This window comes from Polypterus senegalus, chromosome 17, assembly GCF_016835505.1.
Source record: "Polypterus senegalus isolate Bchr_013 chromosome 17, ASM1683550v1, whole genome shotgun sequence".
NCBI classification, from domain to species: Eukaryota; Metazoa; Chordata; class Cladistia; order Polypteriformes; family Polypteridae; genus Polypterus; species Polypterus senegalus.
Window position 1 is genome coordinate 25,663,226 of NC_053170.1, and position 25,505 is coordinate 25,688,730.

Below are 25,505 nucleotides of genomic sequence, written 5' to 3' on the forward strand. Positions count from 1 at the left end.
GGCCACAAATCGAGGTTGAAGTGGAGATCATCATGAACTGACACAAACAAGAAAATCCATCATCTGAAAGAGTTGTTGAAAACAGTGGAGAGGGTCATACATGAGCAGGTAGGAAATCAAAAAAAGGCCAAGATAATAACAGAAAAAAAACCTGACAGAACTTTATAAACTGGATATGGAAATCAGAACACAAGCACAAAGCTAAAGCTGTAAAGACAAGAAATCAAGGCAAAAGTCAAAAAGCATGTAAAACCAGCCATACTAGATAACAGGAGACCTCAAAATGCTGGTTTACTGCTTGGGACAGATTGGCCATCGGATTTTATTCTGGTGAGCTGTCGGCTGCAGTTGCATTGTATGATATAAAAAGTGAATTACATGTAAGAATTTTAATTAAAAGGTGTTATCTTTACTTAATACAGTTTGCGGTACAAATGGGAGGTAAACCATCTGACTCTTTGGTGTCATAACAACAACTTCTTCCTGAATGTCGATACAACTAAGGAGGTCATTGTTGACTTTAGAAAGAACAAAGGTAGTCACACTCCACTCCATAGCAATGGTTCTTCTGTCCAGACAGTTAGCAGTTTCAGGTTCCTGCATGTCCAGATCACTGACTGCCCTTCATGGTGAGTCAACATCGCTTACATACTGAAAAGGAGGCTAAAGAGCTTTGGGGCAGGATCCAAAACACTACTGAACGTTTACCAAGATACTATTGAAAGTACCTGATGACTGGATGCATCACAGTGTGGTTTAGTAACCTGACTTGCCAGGATCGCCAACTGTTCCAAAGGACTGTCCATACAGCTTCTAAAGTCACTGAGGCAGGCCATTCTCAGCTTCATGAATGCATCATTTCTAATGACAGCCATCCAGCTCATCCCGCCTTCTGAGAACCAGAGCCTCACCACTCACTCCATTCACTTCAGGAGCAGCTTCATCTCTCAGGGCATAAGGCCAGTGAACTCCCAGTTACCTGATCCTAGCTGCCCTGTACTGTGTACTGTACCCTCCTGCTGGTTTATGTTACTTTTTAAGCTGTTATTTATTTATTTTAATTATTTATTAGTTTATTTATCTTCCACCACTCCTATTTATTTATTTATGCATCACTGCAACGCCTGTGTAACACAAGAATTTCACTATGATCATCTTTTGAGGAGTATTTGACAATAAACCTCTGTAATTTATATTACCCTAATCTAATCTACAGTATAACATATAAATATACAGTATATTGTCACAGTGTATGTTCATAGGAGGTAGATTAAAGGCTCTGGTAATGATAATAACTTGTCAAATCAGGGGGTGGTGCTGTGGTTTAATATCTTCTCTCTTCCTACCTATGTAGAACATTAGAACAATCAAGACAGGAAAAGGCCATTCAGCCCAACAAAGCTCGCCAGTCCTATGCACTTATTTCTTCCAAAAAAACATCAAGTCATGTTTTGAAGGTTCCTGAAGTCTTACTTGTCTACCACACTACTTGGTAGCTCATTCCAAGTGTCTATCTGTTCTTTGTGTAAAGAAAAACATACTAATGTTTGTGCGAACTTTACCCTTAACAAGTTTCCAAATGTGTCCCAGTGTTTTCGATAAACTCATTTTAAAATAACAGAATCGATCCATTGGACTTAATTCCTTTAATAATTTAAACACTTCACTCAGGTCTCCCCTTAATCTTCTTTTGCTTAAACTGTAAAGGCTCAGATCTTTTAATCTTTCCTCATAATTCAACCCCTGTAGCCCTGGAATCAGCCTAGTCGCTCTTTTCTGGACCTTTTCTAGTGGGTAGAATGGATGACTGACAGCCATTCCACATGTGATGTCACTTCTGTTGTCTGTCCTCCTGGACCCACCCCTTCCTGCCTGGAGCATTTAAAACCACAGAAGTTGCCATCTTGAATCAGCTCTGTTTTGGACTCATATCTGAAAAGTCGTTCTTTCAATATTTCTGAAAACTGTTTTGTTTTAGTTTTTTTTCCATTTTCAAATATATGGGGACACTGAATGTCCCCAAAATATCAATATATATATATTCTAAATGATAATAAGTACATGGCTTCGTAGGTCTATTACATCTCCATCTTCCTTCACCACAAACCCTCAGAGAAACATGACTGAGAAATAAAGAAATTGTGCTGTAGAAAATTAACACAGTTATAAAATCTGTAATTATATGGGTCCAAATAACTGACCTATTCACCTCAATACTTTCATCTAATGTTCCAATATGAATGACAGAGCCAGTGCAAGTGCAAAGTATGGACTGTTAGGATTCTGAAAGTATTTCAGAGCAAGGAATGAAAGAAGAGTAATTCGGTGGAACTTTCTTACATTTCACAATTTCCACAGCAAACATCTTCAACAGCAGTTATATAAAAGGCTATGTCTTTGAAAAAATGGGATAAACAGTGTAACAAAAAGACTCCAGACAGTCACAAAAGTTTGGGGCAGCCACCCGTATAATATGATCCTGGCTGCAAAAAGGTTTGAAAAGAATTGAGTTGAATACAAGACAGAGTCCAAAACAGAACTGATTAAGTGGCGGTTTTAAAGGCTGGAATAGGAAGTGAGGTCATCCATGTCAGAACCAGAAGAGACGTCTTCGGGCCTGGAAGTGACATCATCAGTGGCGCTGGATCCGGAAGTGACGTCTTTGGATACCAGAAGTGACGTCATCAGTGGTGCCGAAACCAGATGGGATTTCTCAGGAATGGTCTGCAAGAGACTGAGAGAGACAGTCAGCACACTCTGCCACTCCCTGGTCTGGCGTAGTATTACCTTTACTTAAGCCCTTTAGCTGCCTTCTAATCACACGTGTGTGACAACAGGAAAGAATTATCTTACTGTGAAGAAACAAATGTTCATTTTGTGTGTGACAATGTATTTGTTAATGGAATTAAACAGGAACACATTTGGATAGATGAGCATTAAAGAGAAGCAATGTTAATGTACAGGGTGCGCACAAAGTCCGTATACCCCTATCTTTTGGATGATTTTTAGAACCTGTCAGAGAACATAACCTTTTCCTTCTCAGCATTTGTTGGAAATTGGTGCAGCATCAGATCACAAGCTTCCTGACGTCTGTTCAAGTCGGCATCTGATAACTCGTTAACGTGCAATGGACGCCAACATTTTATTTGCAAGTCCTGTTTGATGTGTTTTTGCATTGTCGATTCCGCTATTCCCAACTCAGCAGCACATTTACGAGTGGATTGCATTGGGGATCGTTGGACAGACTCTGCCACATCTGCACACGTTTCATGCCTTGTGGATGGTCTTCCACTTCGCGGCGCATCTCGGACGCTGCCCGTTGCAAAAGCCTTCTTCTCCCACTGCAACAACGTCCTCTTTGTCGGCGATGCCTTCCCAAAACGCACAACAAAGTCATCCATGACATTTTTGATCGATTTCCCAGTAACAGGCTGCTCTTGAATCCACACAGTGGCCACCAAACGCTCCTCGATTGTGAAAACACCCATCGCTTTGTCTTGGAACGACCGCCACGTTGTTGCGATATCTTGAGCGGCAGCAGATGGCAGCACCAGACAGGATGTCGGAAACACACCTCGAAATACCAGGAAAACTTGGGCTGATGTCCAAAGGAACCAAATTGTCATGGTTATTCCTGTAAATGCTCCTAAAGATAGGGGAATACGGACTTTGTGCGCACCCTGTAGTTTGAATAGATGCATAGGAATCAAGTTACAGTGCTGCAATGCTTTATTGGTATTATTAAAGTTACTGAGAATCGAGAGCTTAGTTATGGGCACATGGTTCACAGATCTGATCTTGTAAGACAAGTGTGAATAGCATACAAACACACAGAATCTGAGCTTTCAGATTACATTCACTTTGGCTCGTAGGACTAAGTTTGATACAGGCATCTTGCATGTGACCTGCGCTTGAATGCTCGGATCTGAAGTTTCTGGAAAAGCATTGTACTCTCTCATATTCCTGAGGTGAAAATGAAAACAACACTGATTCAGCATGCCAGCTGAAATAAAGCAAGGTTCATGGCGACTGTTGTCAGCCAAAATTGCTATGCTCTTTTTGATGGAAATGATATTGCAAATAAGTAATCGAACATCCTCCTTGACATGCTGTAATTGTCAATGAGCTGTTTTACATCAAATCCCTCTTCTTTCTCACTGTCACTAGTCTTGTTGCCTTTCTTGTGTCTCCATCTTTCTATGAACAGATACAGCAGTGATATTTGTACTCAAAGAAACACCTATAATCTGTCCTTTTCTGTTTTTCTTCCTTGCCATCATGAGCTGATGGGTCTGTAGACGTGCTGCACTAAAAACAACAAGAAGTAGTGCAGCAGCCAGCATGCTGTTAGTATCCATATGGTCTACTACACAGCATCAGTCTGAACAAATTATTTTTCTTTATTTTACACATGCAATGCACATACAAAATAAATTTCTGTGCACACTTATGTTAATTGCTCTAAAAATTAATTTGAGTAATTAAATAAAAAATCAGAAATGAGTCACTGTTAGCTGCAGTGTGAATGTAGCCAACTACATATACCTATGACAATAACACTAGAGACCATGGAGTTAGCTTTTTTGCATAGTAACTATGACAGGAGTTACTGCATCCTCCTTACACAGACAGCTGACATGTAGAGAACAGTAGTCTGCTACAACGGTTTTTAACAGTTGGTAAGATGGGTTTTTTGTCACACCTGTGTGTGAGTGTGTGGTCCTAATACGCATTGGATTTGTTTGGGTTGGAGTCGCAATTTGCCATTAGGCTCAATGTGCTAAGGCATATCAATTTTGCGATTATGCACACTCTGTCAGCTATTGTATTTTTTAGCTCTGTGTATTGCCTTTGTTATGCCTTCTGTTTGGTATAGTTTGTTTTTATTTTCAGCATTGTTTTGTTGCAATACTTATGGCTGAAACCAGGTTGCCAAGTGTGTGAGCTGAGTTTACACTGCATGCATGAGTCCTTATTACAGCTTTTGGTTTTCTGAGTTTGTTATCCCTTGAACTGTTTGCGCACACCAAGGAGCAAAGATTTATCATATTTGTTAACGCACGGGCATCTTATTATATATGGCCTATCGCCGTAAAATGTTAATTCAGTTCTGGCTTTACCATCAAAGATCTTTCTATTTATATTTATAACTGACTTATATGTGATAGAAGGAGCTGGGGGAAATGCTATGCAAGGAAGGGCTTGAGTGAGGACCTTAGAAAACAAGCGGCGGCAACAAAAAGGTTGGGGAGCAGATCCTTTAGTGGTTCATTGACATTCAGAGAGTGTTTTCATTATGAATACTGTTATCTGCTTCTGGATTTGGTGCTTTAGTTTTTTTGGTTTCTGCTTACTGGATTGCAGATTAAGATTTATAGTTGTTGCCCTTGTTAGGCACTTTTCACTGTACAGTGGAACCTCGGTTTGCGAGCATAATTCGTTCCGGAAACATGCTCGCAATCCAAAACACTCGTAAATCAAAGCAAATTTCCCCATAAGAAATAATGGAAATTCAGATGATTCATTCCACAACCCAAAACTATTCATATAAAAACGATTAATACAACATATAAAGTAAAATACATAATACAAATTAACCTGCAATTTACCTTTAAAAAGAATCATGGCTGGTGTGAGTTTCTAAACTCATGTGGAATTCCACCCAACAGGACGACATGCTGAAGAGTGTCCCAAAGCAATCGCAGTCTCCCAGCGTTGTAGCAGTTCGCCGTATAAGCGCATCCAAAAAGATCAAGGAACATTATAAAGATCCCGCTGCAATAAATAACAGCGCTGTTGCTGTTTCAAACTGAATAAACTGGTGTTTATTCAGCTGGTGTTAAAGTACTGAGACTCAGCTTCGTGTTTTGGGGAGCAAGATGAGGACTCGCACTTCACAGCGCACACACACAGTCACAATGCTGTAGTAAACAGAGAGAGGCGCTGGGCGAGCGAGATAAGAAGAGAGAGAGAAGCGCTGGGCGAGCAAGAATAGGAGAGAGAGAGAAAAAGACGCACTGGGCGAGCGAGCGAGCGAGATAAGGAGAGAGAGAAAAAGACGCGATGAGCAAACGAGCAAGATAAGGAGAGAGAGAGAAAAAGACGCACTGGGCGAGCGAGCGAGATAAGGAGAGAGAGAAAAAGACGCAATGAGCGAGCAAGCGAGCGAGATAAGGAGAGAGAGAGGGAGAGAGAACCACCATCAGCTCAGTTGTGATCACATGACGTTCAGCAGACAAAGTGTATCCATACTACTCGTATTGTAAGACATCGCTTGTTTATCAAGTCAAAATTTATTAAAAATTTTTGTTTGTCTTGCAAAACACTCGTAAACCAAGTTACTCGTAAACCGAGGTTCCACTGTATTTTTCCATTTTTTTGTATTTCTTTTTATCATTTAAATAAATGTATTTTTCATAAAGATAATTTGCAGACTTGTTTCTCAAGCCAAAGGTTTTTTTAAGACCTTCCTTTGCTCTGAGAAGTAATTTTGACATATTTTGGAACATTTAAAGATAAATTCTAAACTTTTGAAGCCAGAGTCCTTCAATGGGTCTGAAAAGGCCAAAAACTGTTGATGGAATTTTGGGGTCAGGTTGCCTTGGGTGTAGCCTATTTCTTGGCTGCTTATAGGGATGGCGCTGGCCCTGGATTTTGAGGTCTCACATCCTTTTGTCATTCTTAGTGTGTTTAATCATAACACCATGATGTCAAAGTCCTGTACGTGTGTGTCTGTGTGTGTGTATACACATGTGCATTTCCACATTGGCCAAGTTCTTAGTAAAAGCTGTTTCTCAATTTCACCTCCCCACAGGAGGTTCACTGAAAGCCATTTCCTTGATTGGCTGCCCTCCAGTGCTGCTTCAATGAATGACGGGCATTAGTGAAGGGCTTTGTTGGATGGTGCAAACTGAACCACCTTCGGCTCAACATCAGTAAGACAAAGGGAATCATTTTAATCTTCAAGAGGGCAGCCCCATTCTGTCCCCCGTTATCATTGACAGTGAAGATGTGGAGGTGGTGAGGACATATAAGTAGCACTGGGTGCATCTGAACAACAGACTTGAGTAGCAACTCAGAGACTGTATATAAGTAGGGACAGAGTCACCCTATTTCCTGAGGTGCTTGAGATCATTTGTAGTGTGCAATCTGTGGTGACCAGTATATTTTTCTATGTGGTAGTGTGCTGGTGAAATGGTAGTAGTGTAGGTAATGACAATAGACTAAACACAGTGATTAAAAAGGCTGGTTCAATCTAATGAGTCAGGCAGAACTCAATGGAGGAAATGGTGGAACAGATGGTCATTCAAGAAGCTGCTTGCTATCTTGGACAATGACTCTCATTAACTATATGAGGTCTTGGCTAAACAGAGGAGCACATTCAGTGACGGACTGTGACAACTGCATTACTCCACAAAGCACCATGTGAAATTGTGACTACCCCTAGTCATCAGGCCCTATAATAAGTCGCCCCCTCAGCTTGGGTGGTCAGATTTCCTGTGTGCTGAATGGTCCTGAGCTGGTCTAGCAGAGATCTTAGCAGACAATGACACAGTGTACCAATATATTATATACTCTATATACTACTTTATTGTGTTTCACTGTACTGTGAATTTGTAACTAATAAGTATTCTAAATTCTAGTCACTTCAAACTTAGTAAATACCTACGCTTTACCTCAGAACCTCAAATGAGTGTCTCCTTAGAATTCCAAGAACAAAACTTAAAAGAAGTGGTGAGGCGGCCTTCTGCTGCTATGCACCTAAAATCTGGAATAGCCTGCCAAGAGGAATTCGCCAGGCTGATACAGTAGAGCAATTTAAAACACTGCTGAAAACACATTGCTTTAACATGGCCTTTTTATAACTTCACTTTAATCTTAATTTAACTTAATCCTGATACTCTATATGTTCAATCTCCTCAAAATAACTATTCATGGTGGCTCTAAAATCGGTACTGACCCCTACTCTCTTTTCTGTTTCTTTTTCCGGTTTCTTTGTGGTGGTGGCCTGCGCCACCTCCACCTACTCAAAGCTTCATGATGCTCCAACAATGATGGACGGATTAAAAGGCAGAAGTCTACGTGACCATCATCATCATCAAGCCCTTCCGTGAGAATCCTAAATCCAAAGAGGACTGTTTCATTTATATTAGGTAGAATGCCCAGAGGGGACTGAGCGGTCTCATGGTCTGGAATCCCTGCAGATTTTATTTTTTCTCCAGCCGTCTGGAGTTTTTTTGTTTTTCTGTCCCCCCTGGCCATTGAACCTTACTCTTATTCGATGTTAATTAATGTTGATTTATTTTGTTTTCTTATTGTGTCTTTTATTTTTCTATTCTTTATTATGTAAAGCACTTTGAGCTACTGTTTGTATGAAAATGTGCTATATAAATAAATGTTGTTGTTGTTGTTGCTTTGTTAATATACATAGAGATTACTTGTTATGTGTATTTGGACCTTATTAGTATACTTAAGATTATTCTAATTCTTATTATATGTGTATGTGCCTTTTTGTCTGCTGTTGTTACCCTGTTAGCCTTTGGGATTAATAAAGTATCTATCTATCATATAGTGCCTTTCATATCTATCTATCTCAGCGTTTCTCAACCTTTAAGTATTTGCGACCCGAGTTTTCATAACAGTTTTAATTGCGCCCCCCCTAACATTTTTTTGAAATGTAGATGCATATTTTATTATACCTACTTAACTTTTATCGACATTTATCTAGCTCTATATATATTGTTCTAGTATCAAAATGTAGTTTAAGTTAATTTGTTTTGGTTTCAACAGATGTTTTTTTATATTTTTGATTCTTGGTTTTTTTTTTCACATCTTCGCGCCCCTCTTTCTGTTACTTCACGCCCCCCTAGGGGGGCCCGCCCCACAGGTTGAGAACCACTGATCTATCTACTATATACTGTATTTCAGTTTTACCTATCTATCAATCTATCTATTTTTCTTTGTCACTCATACTCACTCTCTCTCTCTCTCTCACACACACACATACACACACACACACACGCACACACACACTTTACATGTTTTCTCAGGATGGCGTCACCCTTCTGGCAGTGTTACTCCCCCAGGTTTGTGTGTCCCTACCTGAATTTTTATGCCAAAAATTCGACTCAGTTTGTATTAATGAGATTTCTTATATATAATAATAATTAATAACCGTAACTCTTTGTCTCAAACTTTCCTGTCCTAAACAGAATCACTAAAGGATTCAGAAAAGAATGACATCAGGTTCTTTTCTCTGATAACAATGACCCAGAAGTATACAATCCAGGCTAATTCCTGTTTCTTCAATGTGCATACACTACAGTACAGCAGAAATTTGCATTTGTATTTTAAACATAATAATTCTATGCAGGTGTCGTGAAATAGAAGTCCCAAGCGCTAAAAAGTTCCAAAACACTTTCAGTATTGCCCACTAGTGGGGAAAACGCAGCTAAACCCCAGCTAGTAATAAAGTCAAGCACAGAATCTTTATAAAATTAAAGATATATTTTTCACAAAAAGAATTCCAATCAATATGAAGCACCATGGAGTACAAAGGCAAAATGGAATTTCCTGAAACATGACGGCAATCCAAAGCAAACAAGTCCCAAAACAGATTTCACAGACAAGGTCAAAAAACAAAGTAGAAGATCAAATAATCTGTAAATCACAAAAAGCAAAGCAAAGCACAAATAAACTCACCACTATCAGGCACATTAGAAGTGAACCACCAGGACTTGTGTGTGACCCTCCTGGATTTATAGGATGGAGGGTAGTTCCTGGTGGTGATTGGCAACAAAATCAAAAACAAAGAATAATGAATACAAACATCATAAATCAAAGAAATGAAAATTAACATAAGAGACATAAAATATAAATCTGAATCCCACCCGGGGAGGAACCCTGGCTTAGACATGACTGCAGGACTGCAAAGTGTTCTTACCTTCACTGGTTTATGTTTTTTATTTACTCATTTCTTCTGTTTTCTTTCTTTATTTTACTATTTTATTATTTATGCTTTTGTATTTTAAACCATGTGACAGATTTTGACTTGTAGCTAATAGACTCTATGTGCCCTTGATCTCAAAAGAAACAGGACACTGTGATGAAAAACAGTGTTAAGACCTTCATATCTGTAATAAATTGGTAAGTAAGGCTATAGCCCATTTCATGTTTGAACATATGGCTGGCTGGGCATCTTTTATTTTCGGACACTTTGAATCACAGGCTATAAAGTGTGATGCTTTGTCTTTCATGCACTGTAAATCCTGTCCCAGCCTCTGCAGCCTGACACAAATGCAAACATCGGTAGCTTGAGTGAATGTGTCAGTTTGCTAAGGTGCTCTTTTCCTTTTTTAATAGACGTCTTTCACGGTGCTGTGGCCTTGGGATGTCATCCGACAATAGTGCTATCCCAGAGACAAATGAATGGCTGAAGGGAGCTGAATTTATGACACAATTGGAAATGGTTAATGAACTCCAGTATAGATCAGGCTCTTCCTGTCTTATTTGCACTCTGTTTCATACAGAGTGAGAATGATTTTTAGGAAGAAAAATGGCCTCTCCTAGCCCCTGATAATATTAAGTTTAACTTTACTGTCATGGTGTAGACAATGTAATGAAATTCTTACTTACATGCCTCCCACAGAGTAGTGAACGCAGTAACAATGCCAAACACAGACATAAAATAGCAGAATAAAAAACACATAGAATGCAACATTATGTATATGTATGTATATATACACTATATATATATATAGAGATATATATATATATATATATATATATATCTCTATACTAATAAAAGGCAAAGCCCTCACTCACTCACTCACTCACTCATTGACTCACTGACTCATCACTAATTCTCCAACTTCCCGTGTGGGTGGAAGGCTGAAATTTGGCAGGTTCATTCCTTACAGCTTCCTTACAAAAGTTGGGCAGGTTTTATATCGAAATTCTACGCGTAATGGTCATAACTGGAAGCAGTTTTCTCCATTTACTGTAATGGAGATGAGCTTCAACGCCGTGGGGCGGAGTTTCGTGTGACATCATCACGCCTCCCACGTAATCACGCAGTACATAGAAAACCAGGAAGACCTCAAAAAGCGCTCAAGAAAACATGCATTATATAATTGAGAAGGCAGCGAAACAATAAGAAGCGAGTTCTGCTACTTGAAACAAAGCACGATGTAAACCTACACTTTAAATTAAGTTCATAGACAGGCTGCCGCTGGCGTTTGTAATTTAGTGCCTGCCCATAGAAGGCCGTCCGTCAGCGGCAATCCAATAGCAAACTGCCACGGGTAAATATTCACGGGTGAAGGACTGTGCTTATGGAGAGGAAGATGAGATGGTCAGGGTGGTGTTTGACACAAACTCAGCGAAACTGCGAGAGAAAGTTTTAAGTGCCAGGACTAAGGTAACATTAAATAAAGCTATGGACATAGCACGAGATGGCACCAGCACAGCTGGGAACCTTCGATGCAAGTACACCGAGTGGCTCACGTGAACTGACGCAGTGCACAGATAAAAAGCAACAGTTCCAAAGAGCTGAACAAAACCGAATTACACAGTTGAAAAGGCAGCAAAAATATGAAGCGCCTGATAAGCATATTCATAAATGCAGCTACTGTGGAAACAAAGCACACGGTGGAAAAAGTCAATGTCCCGCTAAAGGAAGACAGTGTAAAAACCCGTGCATGCAGTGTGTCAGGTCTCAGATAAAGAAGAAGACGAGCTGTTTATTGATGCAGTAAGAAACGAATCGATGAATGAAACCTGTCATCTTTACAACGATTGACAAACACGGAATGTAACTTGAACACAACACATCGTACAAATACGACCCTGATTGAAAGAAATAATGATAATCAAATCCTTGATGACAGCAACATTCAATAACACTCACAAAACAATTACTGTATATTGACAATCATGTTACGTTATTTTTAAAATGTTCCCTTTTCTTTTTCATAACTTCTACTTCTCCACTGCGATACGCGGGTATATATTTAAATGTATATATATACCCCTATCTACAGTACATACTCGATAGACAAGCCACATGCTGTGGCTCAATTGTAGAGTCTTCGCCTCTAATGCCGACATTCGAGGTTCGATTCCCGAGAGGGAATGCACTGACTATGTACGCGCGCTACTGATTCATTTTACCTTCGCATCTCCTTGGTTTGGGACGTATGAAAAATATTCGGTTAACGCAGAATCATGTTACGTTATTTTTAAAATGTTTCCCTTTATTAGCACAAGCACAGCTGAGAAGCTTCGATGCATGTACTCCATAACGCGCTAAAAATAACGCATTTAATCACACTTTCAATTCCAAGCAAACGGGAACTTTTGTCAATGCATCATTTCCTGGTACATCCATTACACTGATGCACACATCACAGCTACAAAAATGTTAGAGTCGGAATAAAGCGCGTTCCTACGACTGATCATTTCGACTTCCCCGAAGCCTTGATAAAAGCATGGTTTTGTGCACAATGAAAAGCAAGCAAAATTAGATGCATTACAGAAAGCGGACTTTGTGGCTCTTACTGGGGATCATTGGACTTCCGTGACCGTTAGTAATTCTAATTACATCTAATTACAAAATGTTCAATGATCACACTGTTTTAGCCTAATGTACAAAATAATTTTGGCTAAGGTTACTCAGAGTTTAAAGATTAAGTTGGTCAAATTACCTTTTATGTTTCTGACTTATTTTTTAAGAAGAAAACTGCACTTTATGTTGAAATTTTGGTTATTATTATTTAAAGACAATACTATTCTGAAAATCTACTTAAAGTACTTAAACTACCACTTTATTTTTAAGTCTGCCCAATTTTAACCAGGGATGATATTTTTGTTTCTGTTTTGAATTCAAATGCAGTTTAAAGGCTTTTTTTTCAGAAATTAAAACAGCTTCAGTTTACAATATTCATGTACATGTCTATTATTTGATTCTGTCGCCCACTAAAACACTTTTAAATTAAAAAAAAACATTTGCGATTTGGGGCAAATTTACGTGCGATTACATACGATTAATCAAGATTAATTCTTACACAGCCTCTAATTAATTGGATTAATTTTTTAATCGAGTCCCACCTAATATATATATATATGTGGATATATATATGTAGATTTGTATATATAAATGTGTATATACAGTATATATATATACAGTATGTATATATGTATGTGTGTATATGTATATATATATATATAACTGTGTATATATATGTGTATAGATGTATATATATATATATATATATATATATATTTATATATATATGCCAGCAACACTCATGACAATGACAAAACAATTACATTGTCAATCATGTTACGTTATTATTAAAATGTTTCCTTTTCTTTTACTTCTCCACTGCCAATCGCAGGTATTTTTTATATATATATATATATATATATATATATATATATACAGATATATACAGATATATATATATATACAGATATATACAGATATATATATACAGATATATATAAATATATATATACAGATATATATAATATATATATATATATATATATATATAAATAGATAGATATGACAACAACACTCAATATCAATGACAAAACAATTACATTAACAATCATCTTACGCTATTTTTAAAATGTTTGCTTTTCATTTTCATAACTTCTTTAACACACTACTTCTCCGCTGCGAAGCGCGGGTATTTTGCTAGTATATATATATATAGGATGGGCCATTTATATGGATACACCTTAATAAAATGGGAATGGTTGGTGATATTAACTTCCTGTTTGTGGCACATTGTGAGGGGGTAAACTTTTCAAGATGGGTGGTGACCATGGTGGCCATTTTGAAGTCGGCCATTTTGGATCCAACTTTTGTTTTTTCAATAGGAAGAGGGTCATGTGACACATCAAACTTATTGGGAATTTCACAAGAAAAACAATGGTGTGCTTGGTTTTAACGTACTTTTATTCTTTCATGAGTTATTTACAAGTTTCTGACCACTTATAAAATGTGTTCAATGTGCTGCCCATTGTGTTGGATTGTCAATGCAACCCTCTTCTCCCACTCTGCACACACTGATAGCAACACCGCAGGAGAAATGCTAGCACAGGCTTCAAGTATCCATAGTTTCAGGTGCTGCACATCTCGTATCTTCACAGCATAGACAATTGCCTTCAGATGACCCCAAAGATAAAAGTCTAAGGGGGTCAGATCGGGAGACCTTGGGGGCCATTCAACTAGCCCACGACGACCAATCCACTTTCCAGGAAACTGTTCATCTAGGAATGCTTGGACCTGACACCCATAATGTGGTGGTGCACCATCTTGCTGGAAAAACTCAGGGAACGTGCCAGCTTCAGTGTATAAAGAGGGAAACACATCATCATGTAGCAATTTCGCATATCCAGTGGCCTTGAGGTTTCCATTGATGAAGAATGGCCCCACTATCTTTGTACCCCATGTACCACACCATACCATCAATTTTTTTGTTCCAACAGTCTTGGAGGGATCTATCCAATGTGGGTTAGTGTCAGACCAATAGTGGTGGTTTTGTTTGTTAACTTCACCATTCACATAAAAGTTTGCCTCATTACTGAACAAAATCTTCTGCGTAAACTGAGGGTCCTGTTCCAATTTTTGTTTTGCCTATTCTGCAAATTCAGTGCGCTGATCTGGGTCATCCTCGTTGAGATGCTGCTGTAGCTGGAGTTTGTAAGGGTGCCATTTGTGAGTAGCTAATATCCGCCGAAGGGATGTTCAACTAATGCCACTCTCCAGTGACATGCGGCGAGTGCTACGCTGTGGGCTCTTGCTGAATGAAGCTAGGACAGCCACTGATGTTTCTTCATTAGTGACAGTTTTCATGTGTCCACATTTTGACAAATCCAACACTGAACCAGTTTCACGAAACTTAGCAAGCAGTTTGCTAACTGTAGCATGGGAGATGGGTGGTCTCGTAGGGTGTCTTGCATTGAAATCTGCGGCAATGACCCGGTTACTGTGTTCACCAGACATCAACACAATTTCTATCCGCTCCTCACGTGTTAACCTCTGCGACATGTCATGGCTGTAAACAAAGAGAAACTTGTAAATAACTAATGAAAGAATAAAGTTATGTTAAAACCAAGCACACCATTGTTTTTCTTGTGAAATTCCCAATAAGTTTGATGTGTCACATGACCCTCTTCCTATTGAAAAAACAAAAGTTGGATCCAAAATGGCCACCATGGTCACCACCCATCTTGAAAAGTTTCCCCCCTCACATATACTAATGTGCCACAAACAGGAAGTTAATATCACCAACCATTCCCATTTTATTAAATTGTATCCATATAAATGACCCACCCTATATATATATATAAGAAATAAAAATAAATTAAGCAGAGTGGGCAGCTGTTGAGTAGACTTAGGACCTGAGAATAAGATTTGTGCTTAAATATTGTGGTGTGACTGCTAATGGAGGAATTAGAAAAGTCACCCTGTAGCGTGTCCGAGGTCTGTTGTAACCTTGTCATTGCTTGGTGACATTTATGATGACTCTGGACTGAATGTTCCAGTTACTTAAGTCCAGACTTTCTGTTGCTCCTTCTTCCCTCTTTTTTCTCTCTTCAGATCAGACCTTAAAGCAAATGGGTCCTCATTCCCTTCCCAAACTCTTTAGAATTTGTTCTACTTAGTTTCTTCAACTTTAAGCCAGTTATCCCCATCTGCAAGTCTGCGTAAGGCATCTGCTAGACTTCTACCTTTATTTTTAGTCTAGTAATGTGGCCTCATTTCTTTTCCCCCATCTGGTGGAAAACAATTCTTAACAAAATCTCAGTACAACACATCTGAGTCAAGAGCTCTGCCCAATGAGGAAACAGAGCTCATTTTGTCAGAACACGACATAAGGAGAGACTTCAGGAAACTGAACACCAAGAAGGCAGCATTGTCCCTTACCATCAACACAGATGGCTCCACGGGGCTGTGTTCTTAGTCCTCTGCTATACTCCCTCTATATGTATGACTGCATGGCTGCACATGACTCTAACATCATAACATTAACATCACCGTCACATTTGCTGTGGTAGGGTCTGATCTCTAGAAACAATGTGAAACTGGTGCTAGAACAACAGTTTTCTCTTGAATATCAGCAAAACAAATGAGTTGATTATAGACTTTAGGAGAAATCAGCAGAGGCACTACCACCGCTTCAGAATTCACAGCACTGGTGGAGAGGGTGGATAGTTTTAGATACCATAGTGTTCCCATCACAAAGGACATTGACTCGTGGGTAAAGAAGTCACCTCGGGCGCCTTATAAATTTTAGACTCCCCTCCATGTGATGAAAGAACTTCTACATATCGACCATCAAAGTATCCTGACAGGAAGTATTACTGCCTGGTTTAGAAAGAGCAGACAGCAGGACCATAAGCCTCTGCAGTGAGTGGTGCGGTCAGCTGACAACATCACTGGGTGTGCATTCTCTAACATCCAGGACATCTAGATTAAGGCAAAGAAAATTATCAGAGATACCAGCCATGGTCTGTTTTTGATCTGCTGGTCTTGAACTCTTTGCTCTTTGACTCTTAATCTTTGATTTTCCCCTTTGATTTTGATTGTTTCACTGTATTGGTGGAGCCCTGAGTTATGATCTATTACTGTCTTAATAATGAAGCAATCTAAATGAAATAAAGATCCAAATATTCCTGGATAAATGTTCAACCAAATGAGTGTACAAGAACAAGCCTTGTACAATGGAACATTGACCAGGAAATTGCTGCCATCACCCCTACAATGCTTGCGGATACCTTTGCAAATATGTAGGTGCCATGTCGATCTGTGTTTGCAAGAAGAAGGTGACCATTTCCTACACCGAATGTGATTGGATGGTTTACACGTCTATCAAGGTATGTACTGTATTTATTTTGTTTCTATCGCTCCATTATAATGTGAGCAACATTTCATAACTCGGGGCCCCGCCCTTTAGAATCTCCTATTAGTATCTGTATTTCTGAAATTATGATTTTACCCCTTCCTTCGGAACAACCACCAACTCCTGTCTCCTAATTCCTAATGAGAATTTAGTGTAGTCAGTATAATGGGAGTTCAGGGTGATGTGTGGGAGTTCAGGGTGATGTTTTCAGATGGGTGCAGAATTGGCTCAGACATAGGAAGCAGAGGGTGATGGTGCGAGGAACCTCATCAGAACTGGCCGATGTTAAGAGTGGTGTTCCACTGGGGTCAGTGCTAGGGCCGCTGCTATTTTTAATATATATATAAATGATTTAGATAGGAACATATGTAACAAGCTGGTTAAGTATGCAGACGATACCAAGATAGGTGGATTAGCCGATAATTTGGAATCCGTTATATCGTTACAGAAGGTCTTGGATAGCATACAGAATTGGGCAGATCTGTGGCAGATGAAATTTAATGTCAGTAAATGTAAAGTATTGCACATGGAAGTAAAAATGTTAGGTTTGAATACACAATGGGCGGTCGGAAAATCGAGAGTACGCCTTATGAGAAGGATTTAGGAGTCATTGTGGACTCTAAGCTATCGATTTCCCAACAGTGTTCAGAAGCCATTAAGAAGGCTAACAGAATGTTAGGTTATATAGCACAATGTGTGGAGTACAAGTCCAAGGAGGTTCTGCTCTACCCTTATAATGCACTGGTGAGGCCTCATCTTGAGTACTGTGTGCAGTTTTGGTCTCCAGGCTACAAAAAGGACATAGCAGCACTAGAAAAGGTCCAGAGAAGAGCGACTAGGCTGAGTCCAGGGCTACAGGGGATGAATTATGAGGAAAGATTAAAAGAGATGAACTATACAGTTTAAGCAAAAGATTAAGAGGTGACATGATTGAAGTGTTTAAAATTATGAAGGGAATTAGTACAGTGGATCGAGACTTGTATTTTAAAATTAATTCATCAAGAACACGGGAACACAGTTGGAAACTTAAGGGTAAATTTTGCACAAACATTAGGAAGTTTTTCTTTACATAAAAACGATAGACACTTGGAATAAGCTACCAAGTAGTGTGGTAGACAGTTAGTGTTTAGGGACTTTCAAAACTTGACTTGATGTTTTCTTGGAAGAAATAAGAGGATAGAACTGGCGAGCTTTGTTGGGCTGAATGGCCTGTTCTCATCTAGAGTGCTCTAATGTTCTAATGTTGTAATGGGGTCTTGAAGCTGGTCCATTTGATGGCCCACTTTAGAGTCTGTAATTATCCTAACTGGCATGCCTTTGAGACTACAAGGAAAACCCCACAAAGACACAGTCACAGTGAGAACGAGCAAACACTGCACAGAAACTGATGGAGCTGGGATATGTAGCTAGCATGGTGGATCTATGACGCATCAGTCCTAATGACTACACCGCTCAGCATAAACAGTACAAAGATTTCAAACAAATGAAAATATCACCAGAATAACAATCCATAACAAAGAATAAAGTATGAAACTGTCCATGTTCATGTGTCACCACCTGCAGAGTTCTTGCTGGTAATGGAACTGCACCAATGGCTGGACCATCAGTCAAGTTCTGATTCATAGAGGTTCCTGGTTTTAGTGGAGATGCAGGATTAATAGTGGAGACCTAAGTACAATGACAAGACATGAGGAAGAATTGGGATGCTGGGTAAGAATGGAGGTATTTTGTTCTGTTTATATGTTTTGTGTTTCTAAAGCTCGGTAGTGCAGAAACGTTTCCTTTTTCATTTGTAACCTTTTAGACAATTCTTCAGAGAGAAAATGGTGAGAAGAAATGGGAGGAAGCTGCTGGGCTACAAAAGGAAACAATACAATTTATTAAATAAAATTAAACAAATATCATATGCTGCACAGGGAGATTTGGGGCAAATTGAAAAGGTCAAGCAAATATACAGTACTTTTTAGATATTATTTATTTTATAAAATAAAGCATTCTGCAAAAAGCGCATGTTCATTTTATCCTGAGAGAACAGTACGTGAAATTCTTGATGATGTTAATTCAAAAACTTTTTTGTAATTTATATTGTATTTATATTGAGCCACTCGAATCACTCAATAAACATGACAGAAATAAACTGCTGACTAAGAACTCTTCTTGAGCTTCCACACAATCAGCTGTCCATTTTCATTCCGCGGTGGCATTTATCAGGATATTGTCTGCCTCCTAATAACTTATATCAAGAGTTTTGATAAATTTGAATCCTGCGGTTGGTCGAACTCAAGAGACATTTCCCTCTGCCGCTTTCATTCTGTATGTGCATGCAGTGATTATACAGAAAATTGAAAAAGGTCTTTGAGGACTTCCAGCCAAATGTAACCCTGTCAACTATTGCTTTTTGAAATATATTGGCTGTCGTGTCATGATTTGTGATCTGCACATTTAGTTGCAAACTAGACGTTGAATGATGCCACAAATATAGGAAGCATGCAGCCTTGTACAGTATATTTATAAAGCTTGTGGAATGAAACATATAACTGACTGTCTGTGATTTTAATGTACTTAAGAAGACTGTGCTGGCTCATGTAAAAATGGCCCTGATATGTGTCCAATGCTGGGGTCCAAGTGGCCCTCAAATGGAAAAGGCTGAGTGAATGGACAGCGGTATTGAGCCTGAATGTGCTTGAAGTTAGAGTTGTGATGCTGATTTTTTGAGTATTAGTTTTATTTCTGAAAATGTATATACACACACATACATACAAGGTGAGACACAAAAATAACCACACTGGGCTTGGGACTTTCCTAGAAAACCGCCTGGAGGTTGACCGGACGTGAATCATAGAACTACATCCCCTCCTACACGCGTGCCCTCTCAAACCGCTGACCGGCTAGGTATATCCTGTGAATAGCCTCTTCAGTATTTGCGCAACAATTGCTACATGATGTGCCGCGATAATGTTGGGTGAAAAAAGCAAACAGCGAGACAAGACAAGACAAGACAACGCTCCCACGCACAATACTTTTTCTGCGAAGCAGTTTTTGACTGACAAAAACGTTCCTGTCCTCGATCATCCTCCCTATTCGCCCTGTGATTTTTACTTGTTCCAGAAAATAAAAGGTGGCCTGATGGGAACACATTTTTCTTCAATGGATGAAGTAAAGACAGAAATGTCAAGCCTGTTGAAGAGCCTCAAGCAAGAAGACTTCCAGCCCTGTTTCAATCAATGGAAGATACGTATGGAGCATTGTAGAGATCGGGAGGGGGAGCATATAGAAGGTGACAATGTTTAGAATGCTGTAATTCATCAATAAATATTTTTTCTTTTACCAATCTAGTTATTTTTGTGTCTCACCTCGTATAACGCTAGCCGTCCCCTGCAGCTTCGCCCACGTAATAGTGTAACATGACAGTGAGGAGGACCCTGCCCAGCTCCCCAATCCTAACGTCATGCTTCCCCCTCCCCTTGGCCCACAGCCTCTGTCTCAGATTACCGTGAAGTGAACTATAATTCTTAGCGTGATGAGAGAAGTCGCAAAATCAATCAGAATGTTCAAGCAAATTATAGAAAAAAACCTGATCTAAATCTGTTAGTTCTCTTGTAAAAAGCAGACAGATGTACATATATTCAGAGAGACATTGAATTTTATATAGAGAGAGATATATATTATGACAGATGGCGTCCAGTGCCATTACCCGGTTCGGATGCCTCCAAAATGGAAGGACAGGAGGAGAGGACTTCTAAACTGTTACTTGGCAGCCCCCAGGGTTGCAATGACTCTTCAGATTCCAACAGGACTGTATGGGAATTACTATTTGCCAGCACAGCACTGTTGGGTTCCATGGATGCCGCCAGGAGGAGCTGTGGGAGCTGCAGAGCCTTACTTTGGGCTTTAGCCACACCTGGGAGCAATTCCAGGCCTCCTTAACGTGTGGCTTATGAAGAAGCCAAGCTGCATATAGAGGCAAGCCAGAGTCGAAGACAATGCTTGTGAAGGTTGCCAGTGGAGAAAGAATATGGAGGCTGCAAGGCTCTGGAGGAAAGGGACAGCTTGTGACTGTTGGCATCAGTCCTTGCAGACTGCTCCGGGTTGGGGTGCCTTTCCCTGAATAAAATACTTGAAATGGTGTTGTTTCCTGTTGGTGTTGGATTGGGGGTGGCAGGTGCACCCTGCTCTTCACAATATAAATATATATATACATAGTAATGTATTGCCTTGCAAAAGTAACACCCCTAAAAGTCCTTTTAAAGACACTTTATTCTTGAACTTGAAGAAGCAATTTTAAAGGCACACAGCAAACGTGCTAAACATCCTCACTCATTTGAATCCAATCGTCTCCAGAATATTAAAACAATTAAAAGGCATCTCCATCAACTCAATCGAGCCACAGAGGGGATGCACCCCCCCAAGCTCTATGCACAGTCTATAAGAGAGAAAAGCAGCCAGGGAGAGATGTGAGCATGTTGGCAATTACCCAGCTATGAAGGATTTTGTTACCATGAGACATGAGCAAAGCTGCATGCAAAGATGCATCTGTTCTCCCATTTTTAAAACCAGCATCTGTCTGAAAGTGTGCTTTCTTTGTAATTACAACATTATTACACACCAGGCCATTCAGCCCAACAAAGCTTGTCAGTTCTATAAACTTAATTCTTCTTAAATAACATCAAGTCGAGTTTTGATGGTCCCTAAAGTATTACTGTCTAGCACACTACTTGGTCACTTATTCCAGGTGTCTGTGGTTCTCTGTGTAAAGAACAACTTCCTAATGTTGGTGCAAAATTTACCCTTAGCAAGTTTCCAACTGTGCCCACATGTTTTTGATGAACTCATTATAAAACAACAGTTTTGATCTACTGCTCTAATTCCCTTCATAATCTTCAACACTTCAATCGTATTTCTTCTTCATCTTCTTTTGCTTAAACTGAAAAGGCTCAGCTCTTTTAATCGTTCCTCATAATTCATCCCCTGTAGCCCTGGACTCAGCCTAGTCGCTCTTCTCTGCACCTTTTCTAGCCTGGAGACCAAAACTGCACACAGTACTCCAGATGAGGCCTCACCAGTGTGTTATAAAGTTTCAGCAGAACCTCCTTGGACTTGTATCCTACAGATCAAGGCACTATTTAACCTGACATTCTGTTAGTCTTCTGAACACTGACTGGAAGTTGATAATGTCGAATCCACTATGACTAAATCATATATTCTTCATATATTCTTCTAATAAGGTGTACTTTCAATTTTCAGACCTCCCAATGTGTATTGAAACCTAACATTTTTACTTCCTACGTGAAAAACTTTATATTTACTGACATTAAATTTTATCTGACACAAATCTTAACAAGACTGTATGCTGTCCAAGTTCCTCTGTAATGATTCTTTAGAACAATCTAAAAGACAACAGACCATTCAGCCCAACAAAGCTCGCCAGTCCTATCCACTTTATTGTTCTAAAAAACAGTTGAGTTTTGAAAGTCCCTAAAGTCCTACTGCCTACCAAACTACTTGGTAGTTTATTCCAAGTGTCTATGGTTCTCTGTGTAAAGAAAAATAACCTATGTTTGTGCGAAATTTACCCTTAACAAGTTTCCAACTGTGTCCACACGTTCTTGAAGAACTGGACCAATTTGTCATCCCCTGTAGCCCTGGAATAATCCTACTCACTCTTCTCTGGACCTTTTCTAGCACTGCTGTGTCCTTTTAGTAGCCTGGAGACCAAAACTGCACACTCTACTCCAGATGAGGCCTGATCAGATCAGGTTGGGGAGCATGCACTGGTACAGCGTTTTGCCACACCACACAACAAAATATCTTGGGATCATAGTTGGCAACCCCCAGGGCAGACACACAGTCCAGCCTCACCATCTGAAAATGACCATCTATCTACCACAGCCTGGTGTTATTTGGGCATCCCCTTGGCCTAGTCCAGCCGTTTGGGTCCTCAGGGAATCACGCCACATAGTGCCGTAACTGACACTCCCTTACAATGCAGGTAATGTGCCTCATTAGGAACTTTGTGAGCAACCGCTCATTCAACACAAAGTCAAACCAGCGGTACCCAAGGATTCTCCGGAGAGACACATTACCAAAGAAGTCCAGTGTTCATCTCAGGTCACTGGATAGCATCCATGTCTTGCAACCATATAGCAAAACAGGAAGCACCAGGACTCTAAAGACTTGGACCTTTGTCCTTTTGCAAAGGTATCGGGAGCACCAGACACCCCTTTTCAGCAAACTCATGACACCCCATGCTCTTCCAATCTGTCTACTGACTTCATAGGAAGAGTCAGTAAAGACATGAATGTTGCTGCTGAGGTATGTAAACCTCTTAACAAGGTCTCTCTCTGAAGACAGATAAACTGCTGATGGCTGTGCCCAAGAGGTCATTAAAGGCTTGCATCTTGGTTTTTATCCAGGACACTCACAAGCCCAGACAGTCCTACTCCTCTCAGTCTTTCGAGAGCCCTGATCAAAGCCACCATTGACTCTGTGAACATCACAGCATCATTGGCAAACTCAAGATCAGTTAATGTCTTTTCATCAAAAGATACCCCACAGCTGCTGGAACCCATAACCCTGCAAGCATTGAACAGAGTATGAGCAAAAATACACCCTTGATGAACCACATAGGTTCTGCCTCCATTCTGCACAGCACTCACAGAAGCAGTGTACAGGAGGGCCATGATATCCAGCAACTTTGAGGGGATCCCACAAAGTCTCAGGATGTCCCACAGAACAGCCCAATCAAAGTCGAACACTTTTCAAAAATTGGAGAGCTTTGAAAACGCAGACTCTAATCACGCTCTCATTGGTTTGTGCTTATTATGTAGCCCTTCCCTGATTGGATCTTGCTCATTATATTTTCTCAGCCACTATGCTCAACTTATAATCATGCATTAGTCTCAGTACTCTCAATAACAACTCCACCTAATTGTTAATCCAAAAATAAATAATCTGTTTTTTTCTTTTTGTTTATTGTATTATAGAATTTTATTTTACAATTTAATACACACACATACATATATGAAATTATTTATTAAACACAAATATAAGAATTGAATGTAACTAAAGGGTTAACTAAATGTTGTAGGCACATGAGGCTCGCCTCATTTTACAGGAGCCACCAAGATAGTTGCTGAAGGTAAAATGAAGCAGGTGGGTAACAAACACCCCTCTAGAAAGCAGGAATAAACTAATAGGAAAGCCCAAACATCCCTTCTATGAAGCGGTGCTAAAATCAATAGAAGAGTTTTTAGATCACCCCTATTACAAGGCAACATTCAGATTAATGGGAGAGTCAAAAGGAGCTCTAAAACATTGGTGGCACTTGTTGATTGGATTATGCTATGCATATTATGCATATTAAGGGTCAGATTATGTGATGTATTGGATGAGGTAATGTAACAGAAAAGCATAAAGGCAGATGAATTGTTTTATTGTTTGTTCACTAAATGGACTGAGACATTTGAGCATACCCGTGTACAAGTAAAGAATTGTTCTGCATTTTCATGTGGTCTCAGTGAATGACTTCTTTGAAAACAAAGAAATTTTTTTTCCACTACAGTATTCGCCATTGCTGTTCTCTGTGTGTAAACACGAGTGGCAAATGAATGTCTAGCGTGGAGGACACTTACTATTCCTGTTTCTGTAGATGCACAGAGTATAGGTGAGCAGCTATGTCATATGCATTTTAGTGTGGGGAAGATACTTTTGTAAACAATGTATGAATGGAAATTGTTTTTGTTAAAAACAAAAAGTAACATTTTTAAATGACAATGAAGTAGTATAAGAATTTAAGAAACCTGACAAATGGGAGGAGACCATTCAGTCCATCAAGTTTGTTCCAGTAACTCATCCTGATACTCCACCACAGTTATAGAATTGGGCAAGTGATGAGCAGTGCCTAGTTTTTGTCAGACAAAGTTCTTGAAGTCCTATCCAAAGATTTAAATTTTGACAAGCAAGAGGATACCATTCAGTCCTTATGGCACATTCATCTAGATAATAGCTAAGCTGTCCCAGTGTCTCCTCCAGATAACTTCTTAAAGGTTGTCAAGGTTTCTGCTTCAACTCAATGCCTCAGTAGTTTGTCCCAGATTGGCACAACTATTGCTTCAGTCCTAAATGCATTTCCCCTTGTAAGGTCTGTAAACTCTTTTGGGTTTACAGATGGGACGACACGCCAAAGAGCTTCCCAAAGTGCGATCGCTGCGTCCATGGAAGACAACCTATCGGTTGGAGTGGCTCGACGTGATAACAAATCCGAAAAGATTTCACTTTGAGCACCTACCATCGATGAGTGATGCAAACAACATTGCAAATGCAGAGAACAGTATTACTTGGCCACTAACATGACCACAACCCTACCTATTTCTGAGTTTGTGTATAGGAGAGTGGTAAATCCCGTTACAATAAATAACCAGGCTGTTCCAATTTCAATCGGAATAAAGTTGGTTTTGCTAAAGTACTGAGACTCAGCCTCATGTTTTGGGGTGCAAGACAGGGACTCCCTTAATTTCCACTGGTGTCAACGAATATGTGATTTACTCTTAAGCTGAAAGTATCCTGCTGGATCTACTTAATCAATGCCTT

General features: G+C 39.6%; 1 long non-coding RNA gene across 1 annotated transcript in view; it reads right to left on the reverse strand.

The window, feature by feature from the left end:
* LOC120517669 overlaps positions 1-25,505 on the reverse strand; it is a 55,176-nt gene that overhangs the window by 22,096 nt on the left and 7,575 nt on the right. The window lies entirely within an intron of this gene.